This window comes from Microcebus murinus, chromosome 12, assembly GCF_040939455.1.
Source record: "Microcebus murinus isolate Inina chromosome 12, M.murinus_Inina_mat1.0, whole genome shotgun sequence".
NCBI classification, from domain to species: domain Eukaryota; kingdom Metazoa; phylum Chordata; class Mammalia; order Primates; family Cheirogaleidae; genus Microcebus; species Microcebus murinus.
Genome location: NC_134115.1, coordinates 83,311,257 through 83,336,200, shown reverse-complemented (window position 1 = coordinate 83,336,200; position 24,944 = coordinate 83,311,257). Strand labels below are relative to the sequence as shown.

Sequence of the window (24,944 nt, the reverse complement as noted above, 5' to 3'; positions counted from 1 at the left end):
CCACAGGAAAGGCTTCAGGGATGTTGCATTGACCTAGCCTCGGCTGTATAAATAAGTGGAAGGAAGGAAACCAATCTAGAGACAATGCTGTTTGACTCCAAGGAAACAGTTCTTAAATTCTAAGGTGTGAAAGGGGCTAGGGAGATGTGGGTGTTCAAGTTTTATGTCCCTAAAACTGCACACAGTCCCCCTCTGAGTTTTACATTTTTGAGCCTCAGGTTTTTTTTTTTTTAATAAAAGGAAGCTAATAAATTCACCTATATGGTTGTTGTATTAAGAGATCTTGTGTCTAACCCTTAGCAGAGATATGACTGTTTAGTAAATGGCAGCTATCATTAACATTGCTTGGAGATAACAAAACACAGTTGTTCGAACAACCTAGAATTTAAAAAAAAAGTCATCAGAGCAAGTGTGTGCCTTTTTATAGTGGTGTAGTTTAATTATTATTTTTTTTAAAACAAAGTATTTACTTTTGGTGAGAATGTTAGTATGATGTGTAGTATATTTCACTGAATTTATCTGAAGGATTGAGATCCTAATATATAGAAAGCACTATTCCTCTTGCTAGTTGGGGAGAAAGGAAGCCTATCTATAGTCTGCTAAGAGAGAAAAGATGAACATGCAACTAATTAGAATTATAACATTTAAGTACATTTTGTGCCTCCTATCTCATAAATCATGTTGGAAATTATTTAGTTTTATAAAGGATTTCTACAAATAATTTATATTTATCTCTGTTTAGCTGGTCCCACTGCTCGGTCTTTTTAACATAATTCTTCATTTTGTAAACTTTTTTATTTTGGAAAATTTTAAACATCTATAAAAGTTAGAATAGTATAATGAGCCCCCAAATTCCCATCAACCAGTTTCAACACTTATTAATTTATGACTTACCTAGTTTCATTTATAGGTAACTGACCGTAACTCCTTCCCTCTTTCTCCAGTCCTGGATTATTTTGTAGCAAATCCCAGATGTCATATCATTCTTAAATACTTCCATATGTGTTTCTAAAAAAATAGATATTCTTTTTTAAAAAAACATAGCAACAACATCATAACATGTACAAAATTAACAAAAATTCCTTACTATTATCTAATATGCAGTTAGTGTCCAAAGATTTTTAGTTATATCAATTTTTTTAAAACAGTGGATTTGTTTGAATCAACTAAAATCATTAATTTCAATTTCTTGATATGTATTTCATGTCTTTTTTCCCATCTGTGTAGTTTGTTTTTTGAATAAGTGGGTTATTTGTTGTACATCATTTCCATTACATCCTATGGTTTGTTTAATATGTTCTTCTGTTCCCTTTATTTCCTATACATTGATAGTCCAGATTAAGTGACTTGATTAGATTCAAGTTAATTTTCTTGGCAAGAATACTTAAAAAGTAGTGATGGATTCTTCCATCAGTAGACACATTATGTCTGGTTATCTCTTTTTGATCCATTAATTTATTAGGGGTTGTAAAATGGTAATATTTTGTTTCTATCATTTCTTGTTCATATTAGCTGGAATTAGCTAATTAGGAATTAGCTGGAATACTGTAGAAAGAAAAACTTCCCCATATCGATCATTTGGTTATCCTGAGGTACAGTTCATATAGGAAAGGGAGTATTAATGCTTGGAATCCCTTTATTAGTTTTTCAAACAGTTTCCTGTAGTTATTCTCATTGATGTTTAATTTGTCCTATCTTTGTCCAGTGGGAATTTCTTCAAATGAACTCTAAAGTCCTTTTCTTTTTTTGAGATGGGGTCTTGCTATGTTGCTCAGGCTGGTTAACAACTATTGGCCTCAAGCCATCCTACCTCAGCCTCCAGAGTTGCTGGGATTACAGGCATGCACCACCACACCCAGCGACTCTGAAGTCCTTCTGACAGGATCCCAACAGTTTCTAATAGAATAGTTCCCTTGCCTTTTGGTTTGACAAGAGGTTCTGGGCTCATCGTCTGTGTTTCCTGCTCCAGACCAATATTCTACTGTTTTTTTTTTTTTGAGGAGTCCTGGTTCCTTTGGTGGGAAATAATATTAGAGATCACAGCCTGGGTTTTAGGACTTTTAGTGGTTGGGGAGGGAGGTTTGCTACTAGGTCTGTCATTATTTCTAGGCTTCTCCAGGGGTCAGAATTAGGAAATTGCATGTGCATATGTGTGTGTATTTTTAAAGGAAAATTGCATTGTATGTTTATATTGCTATTTCCAGTTCCAGACTATAGTAATTTTAGTTAACCTCATCATCCTTACCTCTGAATATCCCATCAATACAGAAAGTCTTGGTTTCCAACAGCACCAGGGGATAATTACTCTTTTTCTTTTTCCCATACAATACCCAGACAACTCAACAGCAGTACCAACATTACCACCAATAGGATCACTGAAAATGGTTATGTTTTTGGTTTTTAAAATTTGACAATTCTTTTGGTCCTTAGGATATATCTGATGAGGAATGTGTAGTCAAATTACTGTTTTAAAACCAGGAGAAATAGTTTTTCTCTGTGGTTGTGTCACCAACTCAATACATAGGTTTAAAAATTTTTTTTCTTTCACTCTTTTGGGATTGCCTTTTAAAAATAATTTTGTTTTATAATTACATAAAATGATTGCCTTTTAAATATAATTTAATTTTATTTTATAATTACATAGAGTATTTATATTGTTTCAAAGCCAAATCTAATGTATTCATAAAAGTCTAGCTTTTGTCCCTTCCTATCACTTTGTTCCTTCCCTGTCCATAAGTAACTAGTTGTTTGTTTTTAGATTTTCATTTGTCCTTCCATTAAAAAAAAAAAGCAAATATAATACATAGGTATATTCATATCCCCTATTGCCAGGCCCTCAGCTAAGTGGTAGCATTCTATGTATACTTTTCTTCCCTTGACTTTTCTCATTTTGTAATGTATACTGTAAAGACATCACGCCTGGCAATATACAGCGATTATCCTCATTTCTCTGTAGGACAGCAATAGTATTTCATTGGAAGACTGTGGTTTATATAACTAGTCTCATACTGATGGGCAATTAGGTTGCTTGTAGTCTTTTGTTATTATGAATGGTGTAGTGATGAATAGTGTTGTGTGTGTGCTTTTTTGTATTTTTTTGTTATACCATTGAGATAGATTCCTAAAAGTGGGATTGCTGGGTCAAAGGGTAAATTTATATGTAAAGTTGCTAGATAATTGTCAAATTCTTCTCCATAGGGATTGTGCCAATTCATACTCCCACACGAGTGCTTGTTGCCTTTCAGCTTCCTCAACATTGTGTTTGTCAAACTTTAAAAATTATTTTAATCAGTTATAAATGCACATGGTAACAGATGAAACAGTTCATAAGAGCTTGTGATGAGCACAATCCTCTACCCAGCTCTTCCAGAGCCCCACTCTTCAGAGACAAATTCTATTAACTGATCCTATTTTTAGTTCTTCTTCATAACCCTTTGTTAATTAACTTTAGACAATTATCTGTTGGCTTCCTGAAATGAAAGATGAGTAGCATTATAGTACTCTCTTCCTCATCCAATGTTTTATGTATTTATATTACTTTAATTCTTATCATATTCTTTAACTTATACCTCTTTATTCCATTAACTTTCAACACTGTCTCTTTTTTTTTTTTTTTTCAACACTGTCTCTTGACGCCACACTTTGTAAGGGGAAGGGATTTTTCCCTAGCTCTTTCTTCTGCCGTCTCTAAACTGTGCTGTTAGATTTGTATGGTCATTTCAATTTTGATGTATGATCAGAATCAAGACTTCAGTGATTTATCCTCAGGTGAATTCTAAAAATGGAATGTTGTTATGAATTTTAAAATATAAGCATTTAACTCCACTAGACCAGGTAGGGAGTTAGAACAACATTTTCTTCCCATTTGAAGGAGAAGGAGTCATATGAACTTTTTTCTTATGATCTATCCAGAATTTGAAATTATTCTAAACTTCTTTTGTATCATATCTGAATTAAAAAAAAGTTTTACATTTATTTGTACAAAGTAGCAAAGGTGGACACCAGCCTTGTGTAGAGAGCAGCTCAGGGGATCATACACGTATTTCATCCTTGTCTTGGCTGATAGAAACCTCTACTTTGCAGCCTTTGTCGGGGTCTGGCCATATCTGAATTTTTAAAAAATAGTATTCTTTCTCTTCCTCTCCCTGTCCCTTTTCCTGAGTTTCTAAATCTCTTTTTGTATTATTTACTTTTATCATATTCTTAATTTTTCCAAACTTGAATTCATACTTGTCATGTTGAGGCTTCTTCCCGCCACCCCCTGCTGGTTCCCTCCCATCTTCCTGTTCCAGTCTGTATAAAATCAGCTGTATTGTTGCAATCCTGGAATGTCCCTTCATTACTTTCCAGGATTCATTTCATTATTTCCTAGTTAACATGTTGTTTTAATTTGTTTGCTGGAGTACATATTCAAATTTTTACGGAAGACAACCACAACAGCAGACTTACAGAAAGGGTGCATAAAAAGTAAACTTTGAATTCTTGCATGTCTGAAAAATGTTTGCCTTCTCACACTTGTTAAGTAGCTTGTATGGGCATAGAGTTCTAGGCTGACAAAATTTTCAGCTAAACTTTGAAGATGTTTTTCTACTGTCTTCTAGTTGGGTTCCTCGGACACTGCTCTGGAAGTAGTGGAGGGTGCTCTGCCGTGGTTTTACCAGGTCGGGGTATATATCCAGGATCCCTGCTCTGCTTCCATTGACATTCAATGTCAGGGACTCACTTTTACTGCAGAGAGGAGGTGGGAGTTCTGGCTCCCCAGTAGGCCTCCACTGATGCCTCCCTGGCTGGGTGGGGTAGTGCCTTATTCTTGCTCCCACCATGGCCTTAGTTGACACCCTGGGCTGGAGGGGAGTGTCTTGTCAGATCAAGATATAGGATATCTCTAGCATATTATAAAACTCTTCGTGCCCCCTTCCAGTCAATACCTGTTGAAAAATAATCACTATTCTGATTTGTATCACTGTAGCAATTTTACCCTTTATTGAACTTCATATAAATGGAATATTGCAATATGTACTCATGTGTCTGGCTTCTTTCGCTTTACATTGTATCTGTAGAATTCATGTGTATTGTTACATGTAACTGTAATTCATTCTTTTTCATTGCTTTGTAGCAGTTTATTTATTTATCGTATTATCAATAGGCACTTAGATAGGTTACCATTTTTGGCTATTATGAATACAGATGCCATGAACATTCTTATGCATGTCTCACAATAAGCAAAAGCATTCCTTTCTATTAGGTATACCCCAAATTGGAATCTCCTGTTCAAAATTTATAAATATGTTTAGCTTTAGTAGATGCTGACAGTTTTCCTAAATGATGTGCCAGTTTATACCTCATCAGTTATATTTGACGGTTCCACTTGCTTCATATCCAACACTTTGTGTTATTCTTTTATTTTTAGCCATATTAGCCATTAATAGAATGTATTAGTAGCCCATTGTGGTTTTAATCGACATTTCTCTGATGACTGTTTATGTTGAGCACCTTTGCATATGGTTTTTGGCCATTTGGACATCCTCTTTTGTGATGTGCTGGTTAAAGTCTTCTTCCATTTTCAACTGGGTTGTTTGTCCTTTTCTTACTGATCGGTAGGCATCCTTTATGTTATTGGATATAAGTACTTTGTGAGACATAGGTATTACCAAAATCTTTCCCTAGTCTGTGGCTTGCCTTTTTACTTACTTGTGCCTTTTTTTATTTTATTTTTTTTTGTAACATGAGGTGCTGTTATACTTGTGCCTTTTGATTAACAGAAGTTCTTAGGTAAGTCTAATTTATCAATCCTTTCCTTTCTTATGTGTTCTGTTTAAGAAATCTTTGCCTAACCAAAGGTCATGAATATACTTTTCTTTGTTTTCTTCTAGAAACTTTATTTTACATTTTAAGTTTAGTTCTGTGATGTGATCCATTTCATATGAATTTTCATGTATGATGTAAGTTATCTATCAAGGATAATTCCCCTTTTTTTCCATGTGGTTGCCCAGTCGACCCAGTTCCATTTATTGAAAAGACCATCCTTTCCTCACCCAATTGCACTGGCGTCTTTCTTATAAAGCAGGTGTGTGTGTGTGTGTGTGTGTGTCTGTGTGTCTGTGTCTGTTTCTGGACTCTGTTCTTTCTATTGCATCAATACCACATCTTCATTGCTGTACCTGTAAAGTTAGTCTTATAATTTGATAGTGGAAATATTCCCGTTATGTTGTTTTTCAGATTGTTTGTACTATTCTAGTTTCTTTGGATCTAAATTTTAGAATTAGATTGTGAATTTCCACAAATTTGATTGGAATTGCATTGCATCTCTAGATTAATTTGTAGAGAGTTGCTATTAACAATATTGAGTCTTAGGCCGGGCGTGGTGGCTGACGCCTGTAATCCTAGCTCTCTGGGAGGCCGAGGTGGGCAGATTGCTCAAGGTCAGGAGTTTGAAACCAGCCTGAGCAAGAACGAGACCCTGTCTCTACTATAAATAGAAAGAAATTAATTGGCCAACTAAGATATATATAGAAAAAATTAGCCGGGCATAGTGGCGTATGCCTGTAGTCCCAGCTACTTGGGAGGCTGAGGCAGGAGGATCACTTGAGCCCAGGAGTCTGTGGTTGCTGTGAGCTAGACTGATGCCATGCACTCCCTCTAGCCTGGGCAACAGAGTGAGATTCTGTCTCAAACAAACAAACAAAAAAACCCAATATTGAGTCTTCTAGTCTGTGAAGGTGGCATACATCTTCTTATGGATGTTCTTTAGTTTCTCTCAGCAGTGTTTTGTAGTTTTTAGTGTAGGATCCTGAATATCTTTTGTGAAATTTATTGATAGGTATTTGATGGTTTTTTGATGCTATTGTAAATGGCATTGCTTTCTACATTTTATTTTCTAATTGTTACTGGTATGTACAAATACAATAGATTTTTTTTTTTTTTGTATATTGGTCTTGTATCCTGCAACCTTGCTAAATTTACTCATTCTAATAATGTTTGTAGATTCTTTTGTATTTTCTATGTATACAATCATGTTTTCGTGAATGACAATTTTACTTCCTCCTTTTTGATCTTTATACCTTTTATTTCTTGCCTCATTTCACTGGGTAAGACCTCTGATGATGATGAGTAGGTTTAGTGAGCACAGACATAATGGTCCTAATACCTGAATTCAGGGGGAGGTGCTCAGTATCTCACCATGAAGTATGTTGATAGCTGTACGTTTTTCTTAGATGCTCTTGATCAGATTGAGAAGATCCTGTCCATTCCTAGTTGCTGAGAATTTTTGTCATGAATGGATGGTGAATTTTATCAGTTGCTTTTTCTATATATCTTGAGATGGTTATATGATTTTTCTTTTTTCCCATGTTAGTGTAGTGAATTAAATGTATTTTTAAATGTTAAACCCACCTTGCATTCCTGGCATAAACTCACTTGGTCATGTTATATTATCCTTTTTTTGGATACTGTTGTTTTCAGTTTACTAACATTTCATTTATTTTGTTTGCATCTATATTCATAAGATATTTTGTCTATAATTTAAATTTTTTTCAATGTTCTTGTCAGATTTTGGTATAAAGGTTATGCTGGCCTTTTTTTTTTTAAAGCTCTTACTTGTTTTGTTCTCCTTTTCCTTTCCCTTGTAGCTTTCTGTTTCTGTTTTGTAGAGGTCGTATTGTTTGCTGTTCTATTTAAGGATACCAGTTTCATATTTCTTAATCTTTCTTAATCAAAGATATATTTTTCTTTTAAGAGATGATGTTCTTTTTCCCCCATGTGCAATATTTTTTTAAAACACATGTTATTTTTCATATCCCCTTGAGCAAGGAAAGCTCTATCTAGATTTGCTGTTTTCCACAGGTGGATGAATGGGTTACCATGGCACTGTGTTTTCTGCTTGTGGGTGATGGTTAGATCCTTTTCTCAGATCTGTAGCTTAAGAACTGGTTCATGTTCATTGTTCCCAGTTGAATTCTTAGTGACTGGCAGGTATCTGCACTAATGGGGTATAATTTTATTTCCTCAGTGCCTGATATATTTTGAACTAATGACATATGAAAGAAACTGAAATTCCTAGAGTATATTCCATTAGAGTTTTTCTTGTCTCTGTTCTCACTGTACTTTTTCTGTATAATCACTAATACAAATGTAACTAATTTTAAAAGTAACTCAAGAGATTAGATAGCTTCCCCCACTTATTAAAGTGTGTGTATGATCCATGAGTATAGCCAGGATTGAAGGGTAAAATGACTGAAGGTGGAAGGCAAGTTAACCTGCTACAATAAAAGAAAGATGATGAGGGCTGCTATTTGGATATTTTCTTTTGCTTTCTATGACATTGCCTTTAGTTTAAGAGTCCAGGTGTCAGTGAGAATTGTCAAGAAGTAGTATCAGAAGATTAGAAGGTCTTCACTACCAGATGATAGTGACTCTAAAGTTTGTAGCCTGGGTGACTGGGAGAAAAACATAGCAGAACTAGGATCAAAAATTGGGAAATTGAGATTTTTCTGAGGAAATAAATGATTGGTTTGATTTGGGTTATATTAAATGTGAGGTTATTACGTATAGGGAACTTTTGAAGGACAGTTGACATTTGGACCTGAAGCTCATGAGAGAGGTGGGACCTGAAGATGTAGTTTGGGAATCAATTGCAAAGTGAGGAGTAGTGGGAGCCAAAGAAGCTTCATGACTCTTTAGGAGGAGGGTAGAGGGCATCTGACATCCAAAATGCAAACATCTAGTCTTGTTGCTTTATGCACTCATCTCTCCTCTACTGCAGTCCCCTTGGTTCAGGGCACCATCCTCTCCTATGTTAGTGGCTGTAATTCCTCCCGGCTGGGTTCTTTCTACAACTTTGCCTCCAACTTTAGTCCAATTTCGGTACAGTTATCCAGGTTGAGCCTCCCAAAAGGACAAATCTGATCATGTCAGTTGACTGCTTAAAATCTTTCAGTTGTTTCCCATACTTCCAGATTAAAATGCATACACCTAACATGGCTTAAAGGCCGTTTGAGACCTTGGCTCTGCCTCTTAATATTAAGGTAATGACTAACATTTATTGAACTCTTTTGAACATTAGTACTCATTCTAAGTACTTTCCATTTGTTATCTCATGGAATCTTCACACTTAATCTTTCAGTTTACCCTCATTAACAGCCCTATGAAGAAGATACTATTATGATCCCCATTTTACAGATGAGAAAGACACAGGTTTCCATTTGTCCAAGGTTACAGAGTTAACAAGTAGGGAGCTAATCTTTACATGCATCATGAGGTAAATATTGTTGTTACTGCCTTTTGTAAATGAAGTGACTAAAGCCAGAAAGTTAGGCCATTTGCCCCAGGGGGAAAGAGGTTATGTGTGATAGAGCTGGGGTTGGAGCTCAGATCTGGGTGGCTGAGTGTGTTCTCCATGAGACTAGTGTGACCCCAGCCTCATCCATAGTGCCCCTCACCTCTAAGCACACATGCACATACCCTTGGTTAACTTCTGTTCATTCTTTAGGTTTTAGCTCACTCAGAGCTCTGGCTGAGAGATCTCTGCATCTCTTTAATCCTGCTGCACTTGAAGGTACTTTGCCCATGAGCCCTGGCAGTTACCGTTCCTTGATTGTCTTTCTCATAGTCTGTGAGCTTCATGAAGTCAGGTACTGTGAGAGTCTTTCTCATCATTAAACCTTGAGTGACTTGCATAGTATTTGGCACATAGTAGACACTCATAGATATATATTGAATAATTAAATGAATGTTTAGCTCAGTGAAGAAGTTTGTTGTTCACTGGGCTTCAATCTTTAAAAAGAGTGTAATCAGTTGTCTATTCATATATTTAACTCCTGCTATTTATGTTTGCGATGGTTCCAAGTAACTGATAATCCCCAAATCATGTGGCTTTAGCAATCCCTTTTGGGATTATAAATATTTATATTTCTGTTATTTTTCTTAGGCTAATGTTGTTATGCTTTATCTGTGGAGTAAATACTGATAATCAGAAGAGAATGACAATCCAGAATGTGCTGGTTTAACTAGAGAGCAGCCTAGGGCGTCTCACTTGCTGTGACTAGAATACAAAGTCAGATATTCTTACACTGATCATTGAAAGTTGTTTCTATTCTACCTATAAAGCTAGTTATTCTCTTTGGTGCCACTGGATAGGTAGTTATACCATGGAATTGAGGAGGAAGAAATTTATAGTGTCCTGATGGCCCACTTTTTAATATTTTCTCAGGCAAATTGGTCTGACCTTTCCCATCTTGGTCTGACTTCCTCATAGGAAAAGTTTCACATTGCACAGGAAAGAACAATTTAGCAGGAATATAAGTTGCAAATTATTAGTTCAGTAGTGCTCAAACATGTTCAGGTGATGAAGTACCTAAAAGTCATGGTATTCTGTGGAATACTATGAAATATTTATATATTAAACTTTAAACTACATTTTTTCCCCCTAAATCAGGTACTACTTTATATTATATTCCAGAATAGACAGGGAGTAGCAGGTGAGGAAGGTTTAAAAAAATTTACGGTGGGAAAACTTAAAATTATATTGCCTTATTTTTTCATGCAAATTGGAAAAAGGCCATTTTTGGCACCTTAGTCTAGTTCTCAACCCTCTAGCATTCAAGTAGCATAGTTGGATAACCATTAAATTAATTGAATATGGGGGAGAGAGGAGAAGCTTAAGTGAGAGTTGATGATACCAAGATTTCCAATTTGACAGCATTAATACCATTCATAGAAACTATCTGGTGAGTCGGGTGGGAGAACTGGCATTGAGGTCAAGAAGGATGAATTTGGTTGAGTGTAAACTAATGATAGGCTGAAGAGAGATATGCAGCAGGCAGTTAAAAGAGAGGCTTAGTACCAGTCTCCTAGTAAGGACCTCAATAAATGTCAGCTGTCACTATTACCAGGAAGAGATTTGAAAAATATTGGCATGGATGAGAAAGATGAAGTTATGGGAATTGTTTTCAGACTGAATATAGCAACGTGAGGTTCAAGGTTTGAGCCTAGGGGAAAAGAAGACATAGGTAAGCCATGTAGGATGATCTTTGGGGGCCAGTGAAAGTGGAAATCCAAAAAAGATGATTTGGTTTAATGGTGGTTATGGATGTCTTTTGAGAAGGTAGTCTCAGTATGGTGTTGCATTTATTCATTCACCTTAGGCTGAAATTTAAGAGGCATCTTTGATACCTCCCATATCATTTTATCCCTCTGATTTATTGATAAAGTGCAGTCAAATTTACCTTCTTAAGTAGGACAGAAAGAACAAACTGTAAAATAATAAAGTAGACTGTATCAAAATTAAAATCTTTTGCTCCTCAAAAGACATCATTAAGAAAATAAAAAGAGGCTGGGCACGGTGGCTCACACCTATCTATAATCCTAGCACTCTAGGAGGCCGAGGTGGGCGGATCGTTTGCACTCAGGAGTTTGAGACCAGCCTGAGCTTTCTAAAAAATAGAAAGAAATTAAAAAATAGCCGGGCACGGTGGTGTATGCCTGTAGTCCTAGCTACTCGGGAGGCTAAGGCAGTGGGATTGTTTGAGCCCAGGAGTTTGAGGTTGCTGTGAACTAGGCTGAGAAAAAAAAAAAAATGAAAAGACAAGCTGTAGACATCTAAAAAAAGTCATGCATTTGACCAGTTCTATTTCCACTGCCACTTTCATATAAAACATAGGAATATATATGGCTTTTATAATAACTCAGTAAGCCAAGCAATCCAATAAAGAAAAATGGGCAAAAGATTTGAATAGACACTTTATCAAAGAGTATATACAGATGGCAATAAGCACATGAAGAATTGCTCAGCATCATTAGTCATTAGGAAAATGCAAATTAAAACTACATTGAGAAGGCCCCTACGTTCCCAATAGAATTGCTAAAATTAAAAAGACTGACAATATCAAATGTTGGTGAGGATGTAGAGTAAGTGGAACCTTTATATGTTGTTGGTAGGCTCAGAGGTGAGCCCTGGAGTTCAAAACTAATTTTGTGGGATCAGTTTCTTGTGCTCCCCTCTTTCTGCTATCTTTGGGGCCCCCTTTTTTGTTATTGTTTTGCTGGCCAGAAAGCTGGGGCTCATTTAACCCCACTTTGTTGTGCACTTCCCAGGACTGCATGTGTAGTCTGAGCCTAGCAGTGAGAGGACAGAGAAGAAAAGAAAGTAATAGGCATTTGCCCCATCCTCTTAAGGCCACATGTCCTCTGAAGAGGAAGGTTCTTTCCCTCAATATTGTAGGTACCTGGAGGCCTCCTTGGGCCTGAACTCGACGGCTTCTCTTGGAATTTACTCTATCCGTGGTGATGGCTGCTGCCAGTTTTTGGGCTGCTGGAATCCATGCTGAGTGATGGCAGAGGAAAAAAATTGTAACCTCAACCACTGGTTTGATGGTACTTTGAATTCTATTCTTCTACCCCAATCTCTCTGCTACTGTTTACTTTCTAGGTTACTCAAATAGCTGCTCCACGAATTCTGCCCTGGTTTTATAGCTGTATTTTATATCAGTAGAGAGATAGGGTGGAGTGTGCCTATTACATTTTACTTGGAACCAGAACTTCTAGATTTCTTTTTCTTTTTTCCAGTTTGCTATACATTCATTGGACTTAATAAATATGTGAATGTGTATCGGTTGTTAGTTCTGGAAAATTCTTGGCTATTTTTAGATCAAGAACTAAGTGAAGGTGGGAACCATAAAAGGTAAATAGAACATTAAAACCAACTTTCTAAAAGCAGATGTTGGTTGTGCCCCATTCTCCTCTTCTCTTTTGGAATATTGATTAGTCTTGTGTTATACTTTTTATTCTCCTTTGTACCTTTTCTTTTTTATGTTTTCTATTTCTTTATGAACTCTATTTTGTATAATTTCTTTAAGTTTACTAATTTTCTCCCTGGTTGTATCTTTTCTGTTCTTAAGCCATCGATTGAGTAATTCATTCTTTTTTTTTTGAGACAGAGTCTCACTTTGTTGCCCAGGCTAGAGTGAGTGCCATGGCGTCAGCCTAGCTCACAGCAACCTCAAACTCCTGGGCTCAAGCCATCCTCCTGCCTCAGCCTCCTGAGTAGCTGGGACTACAGGCATGCGCCACCATGCCCGGCTAATTTTTTCTATATATATTAGTTGGCCAATTAATTTCTTTCTATTTATAGTAGAGACGGGGTCTCGCTCTTGCTCAGGCTGGTTTTGAACTCCTGACCTGGAGCAGTCTGCCCGCCTCGGCTTCCCAGAGTGCTAGGATTACAGGCGTGAGCTACTGCGCCCGGCCGAGAATTCATTCTTATTTTGAGAAATATTTTGTTCTTTTTCAGTTTTGCTTGGTCATGTCATGGTTTCTTACACTTTATTCATTTTCAATTTTTTAAAAATTTCTTTAAGCATATTAAATAATTATTCCATATCCTCTGATAACATAATATCTGAAGTCTTTGAAGGTCTGATTTTGCCATCTTTTATTTCTGAGGTTCTTATTTATAGACTTTGTTTCCTCAAAGGTTTTCTAATTTTTGCCTGTGAGCTCACATTTCTTGGAACTTTCTGTGAGAAAAGTTTTGAGGTCGAGGTTGAAGTGAATTTTTCCAGATAAGATTTACATATTCTTTTGTTAGTGTCCTGCAGCTACTTTTAGTTTGGGACAACTTCATCCTAATTTCCTGGGTTGAGGACTTTTGGACCATTCAGTAGAAATCCCTTATGAGGCCTGCTTGTGGTTGTTGAACTTGCAGGAAGATTTCCCTTTCTTAGTGCCAAGTTTTGAGACTAGTGGTTTTTATTACAGTTCCTGAGATGTGTACGTGAATGAGTTTCTTTCTTGGTCAGCTTGGTGGTCCTAGTTTAAATTGTAGGGGAGGGATGTCTGTAACACTTTCCTCTTTAGGCTGAACCCTAGTTTTGTTTTATGTTCCTTGAGCTCTGTTAGGTTGGGAGAATGAAGCTTGCATTGGAGTATGTAAATGCCTTTAAGGAGAAAGCTAGTTTTTGTGTTTTGGTTACCCAATTAGGTTCTTATTTTCACTTAGTTCTTTGTCTGAATCTTCCTCATTTTCTTACAAACTCATCAATGTATTTATTTGAGAAGATAGAGAAAAAACATTGTTTAGAGTTGTTTTCAGTGGAGGATCAGAAGGGTACTTGGCCTGGCATATTGCCACAAATGGAATTTACAGCAATTTTCCAAGTTTTAATCAGGCTAATTTTGTTGCTATTCTTCCGATTCTACAAGAACATTCATACCTCTGTACTTTGCTCAGGCTGTTTCTCCTGCTTAAAATGCCCTCTCTCTTTTCCACCTAGCCAAATCCTGTTCATCCTGCAATGTTCACTTCAAATTCCACCTCTTCCATGATGCTTCTTTTGAGTGCTCTGGCTCACTTGTCCTCACTTGTTGGAATGTTTGTACCAGTAAAAATTTATAAACAACAGGTATATGAAAAAATGATCAACATCATTAGTCATCAGAGAAATGCAAATCAAAACTACTGTGAGATATCGCCTCACCCCCGTTAAAATGGCTTTTATAAAAAGGCAATAACAAATGCTGGCGAGGAAGTAGAGAAAGGGGAACTCTCATACATTGTTGGTGGGAATGTGAATTAGTGCTACCACTATGGAAAACAGTGCGGAGGTTCCTCAAAAAACTAAAAATAGAACTATCATATGACTCAGCAATCTCACTGCCGGGTATGTATCCAAAGGAATGGAATTCTGTACATCGAAAAGATATCTGTACTCTCATGTTTATTTCAGCACTGTTCATAATAGCCAAGATATGCAGTCAACCTAAGTTTCTATCAGTGGATGAATGGATAAAGAAATTGTGGTACATATACACAATGGAATATTATATAGCCACAAAAAGAATGAAATCCTGCCATTTGCAGCAACATGGATGGAACTGGAGAATATTATGTTAGGTGATATAAGCCAAGCACAGAAAGACAAATCTCACATATTCTCACTCATATGTGGGAGCTAGATATTAAAACAATTGATCTCATGGAGATAGAAAGTAGAATGATGGTTACCAGAGGCTAAAAATAGTAGGGGGGAGGGGGGATAAGGGGGAATGGTTAATGGGTGCAAAAATAGAACAAACAATGTTTGATAGCACAATAAAGTGACTATAATTAATAATAAGTTAGAGTATACTTAAAAAAAAAAAAACAACTAAGAATGGAATTGGAATGTTCCTAACACAAAGAAATGTTAAATGCCTGAGGTGATGGATACCCCAATTACCCTGATTTGATTAATTTATATCGTATGCCTGGATCAAATCATCACATGTACTCTATATAGATATATAAGTATTATGTACTCATAATAATTTAAAAAATGTTTTTAAAAACCCAAAAAGGCAGGGGGAACATGATGTCAGATTAAGGACAGTTTTTTTTTTTTTTTTTTTTTTTGAGACAGAGTCTTGCTTTGCTGCCCAGGCTAGAGTGAGTGCCATGGCGTCAGCCTAGCTCACAGCAACCTCAAACTCCTGGGCTCAAGTGATCCTACTGCCTCAGCCTCCCGAGTAGCTGGGACTACAGGCATGCGCCACCATGCCCGGCTAGTTTTTTCTATATATATTAGCTGGCCAATTAATTTCTTTCTATTTATAGTAGAGACAGGGTCTTGCTCTTGCTCAGGCTGGTTTTGAACTCCTGACCTTGAGCAATCTGCCCGCCTTGGCCTCCCAGAGTGCTAGGATTACAGGCGTGAGCCACCGCGCCCGGCCTAAGGACAGTTTTTACAATTAAATACCTTTATATGGAAAACACTATACTCTCCCTTTCTCCTTTTGCTACTGATTGGAAAGAGCCTCATTGCAGACTGTCCACAGGTAATTAGGACCATGGCCTCAGCCTGGAATGATGTTTCAATTTGCAAACTCACAGCATTTTGTTTTACCAGTTGGTGGCACCTAGTCATTTATTTCCTCATGACAGCCCATGGTTGACTATTTACTTTACATTTTATCTCTTTGACTAGGTTGTAAACTCCTTAAGAGCTGTTATCATTATGTATTTAGATTACTCATAAATATGTGTTGAATGAGTTAAATTTAGATGCCTCAGATGATAGTTGAAACCTAGATATATTTATAGAGCACAAATTTGAGTATATCACAGCTCTGCATGTTGTTTATTTCTTGAAGAAAAATAAGTTTTCATGTGAGTCATGAGTGGCTTACTCATCTCTCTTCTCCTCAGGGAATTTCATTCAGTTAACAAACTTACTGAGTGCTTGTTAAAAGCCAGGCCTTTTGTTAGGGGCCTGGGAATACAGAGATGACATGAAACAAGGTCCCCAGTCTGGTGGCTAATGTGTACATATAAGTAGAAATCCTAGAGTACCACGTGGGAAGCCTCATAATAGAGCTTTGAAACAAGTTTTGTGTCAGTGTGGAGAGAGCCACTGAGTTTTGAAAGGGAATCAGAGAAGCCTCTAGAGAGGAGGCATTTGTTCATTCATTTATCCATTCATTCAGCAAATATATCTCTTCAGTGCCTACTACTTGCCAAGCACTGTTCTAGATGTATCTTCAATGAATAGGACATTGTTAGAAGATATAACACATTTTAGGCAGGTAAATCATAATCAGGAACATGCCCTTTGAAGAACAGACCTGTGCTTGAGTTCATACTACTTACTAGATATTTGCTACTTACTAGATATTTGTCTTTGGGCAAGCTATTTAATTTGTATAAGACTCCTACTTTTGTAAAATGCTGCAGATATTCCCTACCTTACAGTGTTGTCATGTGGATAAATTGAGGTACAGTATATAAAGTTGCTTAGCACAGTGCACAGCCCTTCATTTTAGTACAATAAATGGTGGATGTATATACAAAGCATGTGAGTGAGTGAGGCCTGATGGGAAGCTCAACGTGACTAATGTGTGTGGGGTGTCAGTTGTGGTCGGTGGGCAGATGAGTCTGAAGGGTCTTGCTGAGGCTGGATTGCAAACAGTCCTGCATGTTGTACTAATGACTCTTTTTACTCATGAATGCGTTTGGAAGCCTTGGAAGTTTGTATTATGTTTTGTCTTTATTTTTAAAACTATGCAGAGGCATGCTGTGCTGTAGCATAGTAGTTGGGAGTGTGGACTCTGGAACCAAACTGTCTGGGTTCTGGTCGCAGCTGCCTAACTTCCTAAATATCTGACTCCAGGCAGCTACTTTAACCCATCTGTTCCTTAGTTTCTTCATTGGTAAAGTGGATAATCAACATACGTATGCTGTGTTTGTTTTGCTTGCATGTTTGCTCTTTGAACCACTTTTGTTTTAAAGATATGGAAACTTTTGTCAGAGGAAATCTTATTCGAAAGTGGGTCTATCTCGTGGGCCACTCTCATTTCCCTTCCCTCCCCCTGAAGCCTCTGAGACATATCTGCCCAACGCTAAAAACCACTGCCCTACTGCATGTGACTGAATGTCTTTAACCACTTTTAAGTGATTAGGTCTTGCTATGTTGCCCAGGCTGCCCTTGAGCACCTGGCCTCAAGTGATCCTCTCATTTCAGCCTCCCAAGTAGCTGGTATTATAGGCATGTGCCACCATGCCTGGATTCACTCAGGTTACTTGTTAAATTGATGTTCAGGACAAAGGAATTTCACCAGTTGGGAACTTGGACAATTTGTATTGACATACGTTAATGTTTTCATGCAGGAATCACGAACTTTCATAATAATACCTAAAATATGACTTATGATTTTACAAGTGGAGAAAAAGATTTAGAATGATAGAGTTATAAGATGTCGGAACTAGGGAGATCTTTCTTCGTGATCTATTTAGAGATGAATAAATTGGGTCCTAGAGAGAGAAGTTTTTAAAGCCACGCTCCAGATGGTCAACATGTGCTCCCGTTGTCTCTCCTTTCTTGCTCAAAGGTGCACAACCAGTTTAGTGCCAAAACCAGGGCAAGCAGATAGTTTTCCATTCCAGGACTCATGCTTTTTCAAGTATACCTCTTGCTGTTTTACAGTATGTATTCTTGGCTTTAATGTTGACTCTTCTCTAAAGGGTTATTTGGTGAATCTGTGGATTGTTTTTGTTCCTCCAGTTGGGCTTAAAGCTCTCTGAGAGCACCTGAGAGCCTGGGCTTGGACTGGGTAGGCATTTCAGGATGCTTTTCCTTATAGTGATAGTTTTTAATAGCTGTGGTTAAGTACCATCTATCGATAAATCTAGACTGGGTAAACTTCATGAAAAGTAAAGATATTTTGAATTAAAAATGGGCATTTTATTATTTCCTTCAGTGAGTAAGTAGACCTACCATAGCTGAAAATCTTATGGAAAATTAAGGTTGTGTTTTCCTGTTTGTTAATGATCTTTATATTAAAGAGGTAGCAGACACTTGAATGGGCATTCATGGCAGGTCAGCTACAGCCTGGATCTGAACACTTGAGGAACTGAGGGGTCTCAGTCAGTCCTTCAAGCACCTCCACAGCCTCTAGGCTTTTCTAGTCTCTCAGGACGGACCACACAGATTCTTGTGTTGGCCCTTCCCTGTCTCCCTCCCTTCTTTCAACGGGCTCTTCCTGTTTGCACACGGCCAAACGTTGGTCCGTTTTCAGCTTTAAACATTGTTTTTCAACTCAGTGGAACCCAAATCTGGCTGGTTATGCAGCAGAATCACCTGGGGAACTTAACGGTTTTTTTCTGGGCTTCACCCCAGACCTAGTCAGAATCTTTGGGGCCTGGCAGTCTGTATTTTCCAAAAAAGTTGCTCAAGTGATTTTGAGGAAACAGTTCATATACCTGAGCTCCAGACCAGTCACACAACTGATTGTAGCTTTGTGACTCAGTCCTGGACTCTTGGGAGAAGGAGAATCTGATTGACTCAGCTTGTCAGATGTCAACTCCTGGTCTTTTTTGTTTTTTGTTTTTCTCCTGCCTGAAGGCAGGAAGGTTCTTATGTTTTGCTCCTTAGTGATGGATGAATTTTTAGCAGTTCTCAAGTTATATTCCTCCAGAACATTGGTGTTCCATATGTTGATGTTAAAATTGAATAATACTAGATCCCCCAAGTCACAGAAAAATATAAGTAAATGGACAGAATACTTCAATTTTAGGTAAAGTTTTCCTTAAAATTCTTAATTTTGATGTAATCATATCCATCAACTATTCACATTATCGCTTGTGGTTTTGAGGTCTCATATATCCTTCTCCGTCCAAACCTATGATTTAGGCTTTGAGTACCATTAGGAGTCAAAGGAGAAATTCCTAGAAGATTAGATGGAAATGGAAGAATTGTAGACAGATGAAAGAGAATGAAATAACCTCAATTTTGATTCTAGAGACTTTTCTACATAGGTAATCGATCATGTTGTCTGTAAACAGATAATTTTATTTCTTCCTTTTCAGTCCATATACCTTTTATTTAATTTTTCTGCCTTGTTGCCCCAGCTAGGATCCCAAATGTGATGTAGGAGTGGTGAGTCCCCATGCCTTGTTCCCAATTCTAGAGGGGAAGGATTCAGTCTTTCACCATTCAGAATGATATTAATTGTATGGTTTTTGTAGATGTCCTTTATCAGGTTGAGGAAGATCCCCTATACTCCTAGTTTTCTAAGTTTTTTTTTTTTTTTTTTTTTTTTTTTTTTTTTTTTATCATGAACAGTTATTGGATTTTGTCAAGTGCTTTTTTCTTAATTAATTGATATAATTGTGATTTTTCTTCTTTAACCTATTAATATGATAGATTATATTGATTTTTCAAATATTGAGCCAACCTCGCAACCCTGGAATAAACCTCTCTTGGTTATGGTAAATATATTGATTTATTTGCTAATATTTTGTGAAGGATTTTTGTGTCTGTATTTGTAAGGGATTGGTCTGTAATGTGTATTTATATGTCTTTTTTTGTACTGTTTTTGGTTTTGATATCAGGATAAAACTGGTCTTGTAAAATGAGTTGGGAAGTGTTTTCTCCTCTTCTGTTTTCTGGAAGATATTGTGTAGAACTGGTGTTAATTCTTCTGCAAGTGTTTAGTAGAATTCTCTGTGAAACCATCTGCATCTTTTGAGATGATCATTAGACTTTTCTTATTTAGTCTATGTAGTTACCATTTCTGACACTCTTTATTCCTTGGTGGAGATCCATATTTCCATCTGGCATCGTTTTCTTTTTGCCTGAAGGACTTCTTTTAATATTACTTGTAGCGCATGTCTGCTGGTGATGAGTTCTTTTGGAGTTTGTAATGTCTGAAAATCTTTATTTTGCCTTCCCTTTTGAAATATTTCTAGGAATAGAATTCTAAGTTGTCAGTTTTCTCTTTCAGTAATTAAAAGATGTTCTCATTTGCTTTATTTCTGACAAGAAATCTGCTGTCATTCCAATCTTTGTTCCTCTGAATGTAACGTGGTTTTTTGTTTGTTTGGTTTTTTTTTCTGCCTGCTTTTAAGATGTTCTCTTTATCTCTGCTTTTTATGTCTTTTTTGCCCAGCTAACACCTTGATTTCATCTTTATCCCTGGTTGTGAGCAATTTGTTTATGATATGTCTTAGTTTTTCTTTCTTTTTTTCTTCATTTTTTTAATGCTTGGAGTTCATTGAGCTTTGGACCTGTGCACTAATAGTTTTAATCAGATTAGAAAGATTTTGATCATTATTTCCTTCAAATATTTTTTTTTTTGCCTCTTTCATTGTTTGGAGATTCTAATTACCAATATGTAACGCTGCTTGATGTTGTCTCATAGGTCAGTGACACTGTTTTGTTTTGATTTTGAATTTTTACCCCTTCTGTTTCATCTTGGATAGTCTCTATATTGTTATATCTTTGTGTTTTAATATTATTTTTAATAATAAAATATAGAACATAGAACAAGGCAGAATATTGTTATGTCTTCAAGTTCTCTAATTTTTTCTTCTGCAGTGTTTAATCTGTTAATTCCATCTAGTGTATTTTTCATCTCATATATTGTAGTTGTTTTTTTTTATTGTAGCTTTTAATCTCCAGAAATCCACTGTGGGTCATTTTTGAATTTTCCATGTCTCTAACTTTTTGAACACATGGAATACAGTTATAGTACCTAAATGTCCTTTCTGTTAATTCTAACATCTATGTCAGTTCTGAGTTGGCTACAACTGATTGATTTCTTTCCTCATTATGGATCTTATTTCCCTGATTCTTTCCATTTTTGTTGGTAAGTTTTGATTGAATGTCAGACATTGTGTATTTTACCTTGTTTGGTGCCGGGTGTTTTTCTATTCTTATAAACATTCTTAAGATTACTCAAGGCAGTAATCTGAGGCAATCATTGGCTTATCTCACATGGTTTCCATCTTTTAAGGGATTGCTGTGTTTTGTTCCTTGATGTCTTGAAAATCGCCTATTCACGTATTTTTGTCAGTTATTTGAAAGAATTTGATCCTCCCGAATCTTGCTTTTAAGATTTGTTACGTGAGACTGGAGCCATGCTCCATCTAAGGCTAATTATTTCCCATTACGAAGGTAATACTCTACTGTGTACTCTGTTCAATGCTTCATGAATCATGAATTTTCCAGCTTGGTTGTTGGGAACAGGCATTATTTTTAGCCCTGTATGTGAGTATCAGGTACTACTACCTCTGATCTTTCCTTCTGCTTCTTCCTCCAACCTCAAGTAATTTCCTTACACACATGTGCTGATCAGTACTTAGTTATATACTTGAGGGGGCCCTTGCAGATCTCTGGAGTTCTCTTTCTCTGTAGCTCTCTCCACTTCAGCACTCTGTGTTGCAAACTTTAGCTGCCTTGGTTTCTCTGGACTATCAGGTCTGTCTTCTCAACTCAAGGTGTTCTTTGGGCTTTGCTAGGATTCCTCCTCCTTACACCACAACCTGGAAACACTCAAGGCAGTAAACTGAGGCAATTGGAGGGCTCAGCTCATTTGTTTCCTGTCTCTGAGGGATGACTGTGTATTATTGTCAGATCTCCAGTGTCTGGAAAAACATTGTTGGATGAATGGATGGATATAAATTTTTGGTTGTTTCAGATGGAAGGGTAAATGTGGTTCTTGTTACTCCATCTTGGCTGGAAGTTGGGTTCTAATAAATTTGTCATATATTTATTTAAAGTTTTGATGCCTGCTATTGCCTATATAAGATGGTGTTTGATTTAGTACCATTTTATCTTTTATTATTTAAAGTATATATTTCAAGGTCTTCTAAAGAATGTCTTGATTTCTTTGCACATTTGAAAACTACTATGTGTCATAATAGTTCCCCAAAGCAGTTCCCAAATCCAACTGATTAGAATCACTTGGGAACATTAACTGAGCAGCACCTAAGTGGACACATAGGTACTACAGTAATAGGGTATTGGGCAGGTGGGAGGGGGTGGATATATACATACATAATGAGTGAGATGTGCACCATCTGGGGGATGGTCATGCTGGAAACTTAGACTTGTGGGGTGAGTAGGGGAAAGGCATTTATTGAAACCTTAAAATTTGTACCCCCATAATATGCCGAAAAAAAAAATCACTTGGGAAAATAGATTCATAGATTGATAGATTATCAACATCACTTTTAAATTCCTGGCATTTACCCCTCTCTTAGTGAAATCAGTCTCCAGGTGTAGAACCAGGGAATCTGATTTTTAAAAAGCTTCCTAGATGATTTGAGGTTCTTGAGAGGTGGTATATTATAAGTGGTATTGTTAAAAGCATGAGTCTGTGATGGCTTTGCAATCTATGCTGAGAACTCACTAAGGTCTAAATGTAGCAGTGCCAGAGGAAAGGCAAGGTCTTGTTAGAAAAGGGAACTCGGGACCATGAAGGAGAGAGGAGCTCAAACGCTTCTGGGGGACATTGGGAAGACAGATCCACCCTGTGATTCTTGGATCTTCCTAAAGTTGGGTGACCAACTCTCCGAGTGGTTGAGAGGACTGCTCTAGAGTGCTCAGTACTTGAACCACTGTTCTGAAGGCCTTTTCTCAATTGTCATTAGGTGCTAACACAGCAGCCAGACACTGGTTTTTGAAGGGGATGTGGAAGAGGAAAATAATTGGGCTTATAGTGTCATTTAAAAAAAAATCAGTGGAGAGTAGGGGTTGCATGGGTATATGCAGTTGCCCAAACTCACAGAACTATACACCTAAGAATGGGTGCATTTTAGTTTATGTCTTAATATATTAGTATACATACAATTGTGTGGATGCAGTTATATAAATAAAAGATAAAGACATTATAGGCATAAATTTGATTTAAGGGCCAGGCATGGTGGCTCATGTCTAATCCTAGCACTTTGGGAGGCCGAGGCAGGAGGATTGCTTGAGGCTAGGAGTTCAAGACCAGCCTGGGCAATAATAAGATCCCATCTCTATAAAAACTTAAAAAAACATTAGGTGGGCGTGGTGGTGCACACCTGTAGTCCCAGTTACTTGGGAGGCTGAGGTTGGGAGGATTGCTTGAGCCCAAGAGTTTGAGGTTGCTGTGAGCTATGATGATGCCACTGTACTCCAGCCTTGGGTGATACAGCGAGACTGTCTTAAACAAACGCACAACAAAAAAAATTGATTTAAAAAATAAAGAATATGGACTCTGGAGCCACACTGCCTGGGTTCAAATCATAGCTCTATCTCTTACAAGCTATGTGACTTTGGTCAAGCTTTTAAATTTCCTTGTTTTTAAATTTCCTCATCTGTAAAATGGGAATGATGTTAATAGTAGCTCTTTCATATGGTTATTGGGAAGATTAAATGAGCTAATACATGAAAAGTGCTTAGAACAATACCTGACACACAGTTAAGTGTTTAGCACATGTTAACAGAGTTTAGAAAGTGCTCGGTCTTGTTCAGAGTATCCATTTATTAAAAGGGGTAATGGTAATAGCCTTCCATAGGCTTGGCTTGAGGATTAAATAAGAAAGAACATAAAAGCAAGTCATCAGTGAAACAAGGGGTTCTTTCTGCATATTTCTGTAAGTAACTTCATGAATCCCCTGAAACTTTTATGTAAAACATTTTCAACTTAATTGTATTTTTTTCTGGGGAGGTAGTGGAGCTCCTCCGGGGAGTCAGTGCCCCACTATTCCTCCAAGCCCCTCTAGTATTAACTGTCATTCTGAACAATTATAAGTAGTTTTTGGATAGATAACATGGTACGGTGGAAAAGGCATGGATCTTGAAATCTGAAAACCATGATTCAGCTGGAGTCCTAACACTTCCTAGCCTTAGTTTTTTATTTACTATAAAACAAGGAAACTAGTACTATCTCGCTACCTGACAAAGTTTTGACAGCGCACAGCTTCTGAAATGTATGTGAGACTTCCAAGGTAACCACAGAATATTATACAGATTACTGACTGAGGGCTGTAAGTTGTATATCTGGAGACTCTTTCGACTTTCATACATTGCATTCGTTAAGCATTTTTTCCTCTGTAGAGGAGAGATTTTTTTCGTCTTCAGTTTTGGTAAAATGTGAATTTCTTTCTGACTGCACAGTCAACCCCTTGTTTTTAAAATCTCTTTATCCCCTAGACTAATGTTTCTATTTGGATAGTTATTTTCTGGATTGCTTTTAGTAACAGCATTTGAAAGTTTAATAGTTTTGAGTCTTTGAAATACACAATATGTGGATTACTTACAAAGCCTATTGATAAGGTAAAGCCATTTTAATTTTTATAATAAATAATACCCTTTACATTTATTGGTTTAGCACCTTTTAATTTATAAAGCACTGTCTCATTTTTCTCTCATTTGATCCCTGAAACAGCTTTGAGATGAGTAGGTGTCATCTCTTGACAGGGGAGGAAGCTGATCTGTGAAAGGTTAAATGGCTAGTTCTAATCCCATAATGAGTGAGGGATCTGCCTGGGATTTCAACCCAAGCTGTTTGATACTTAGTCAGGGGTTCTTTCCATAGACCCTCACATCATTCCTGAGAGAAGTCTTGGTAAAAAGGAAGGTCAGGGAAACTAGTATTAATGAATGATTGGTTTTGTTTTTTTAAACAGCCAGAATCTTACAGAAAAGTTGGCAGTATAGTATAAA

At 37.0% G+C, this 24,944-nt stretch overlaps 1 protein-coding gene across 4 annotated transcripts in view; it reads left to right on the top strand.

Annotated features, from left to right (window-relative positions):
- The window catches only part of DENND1A (DENN domain containing 1A), a 493,327-nt gene that overhangs the window by 8,367 nt on the left and 460,016 nt on the right, over window positions 1-24,944 (top strand). The gene's annotated exons all lie outside the window — the stretch shown is intronic.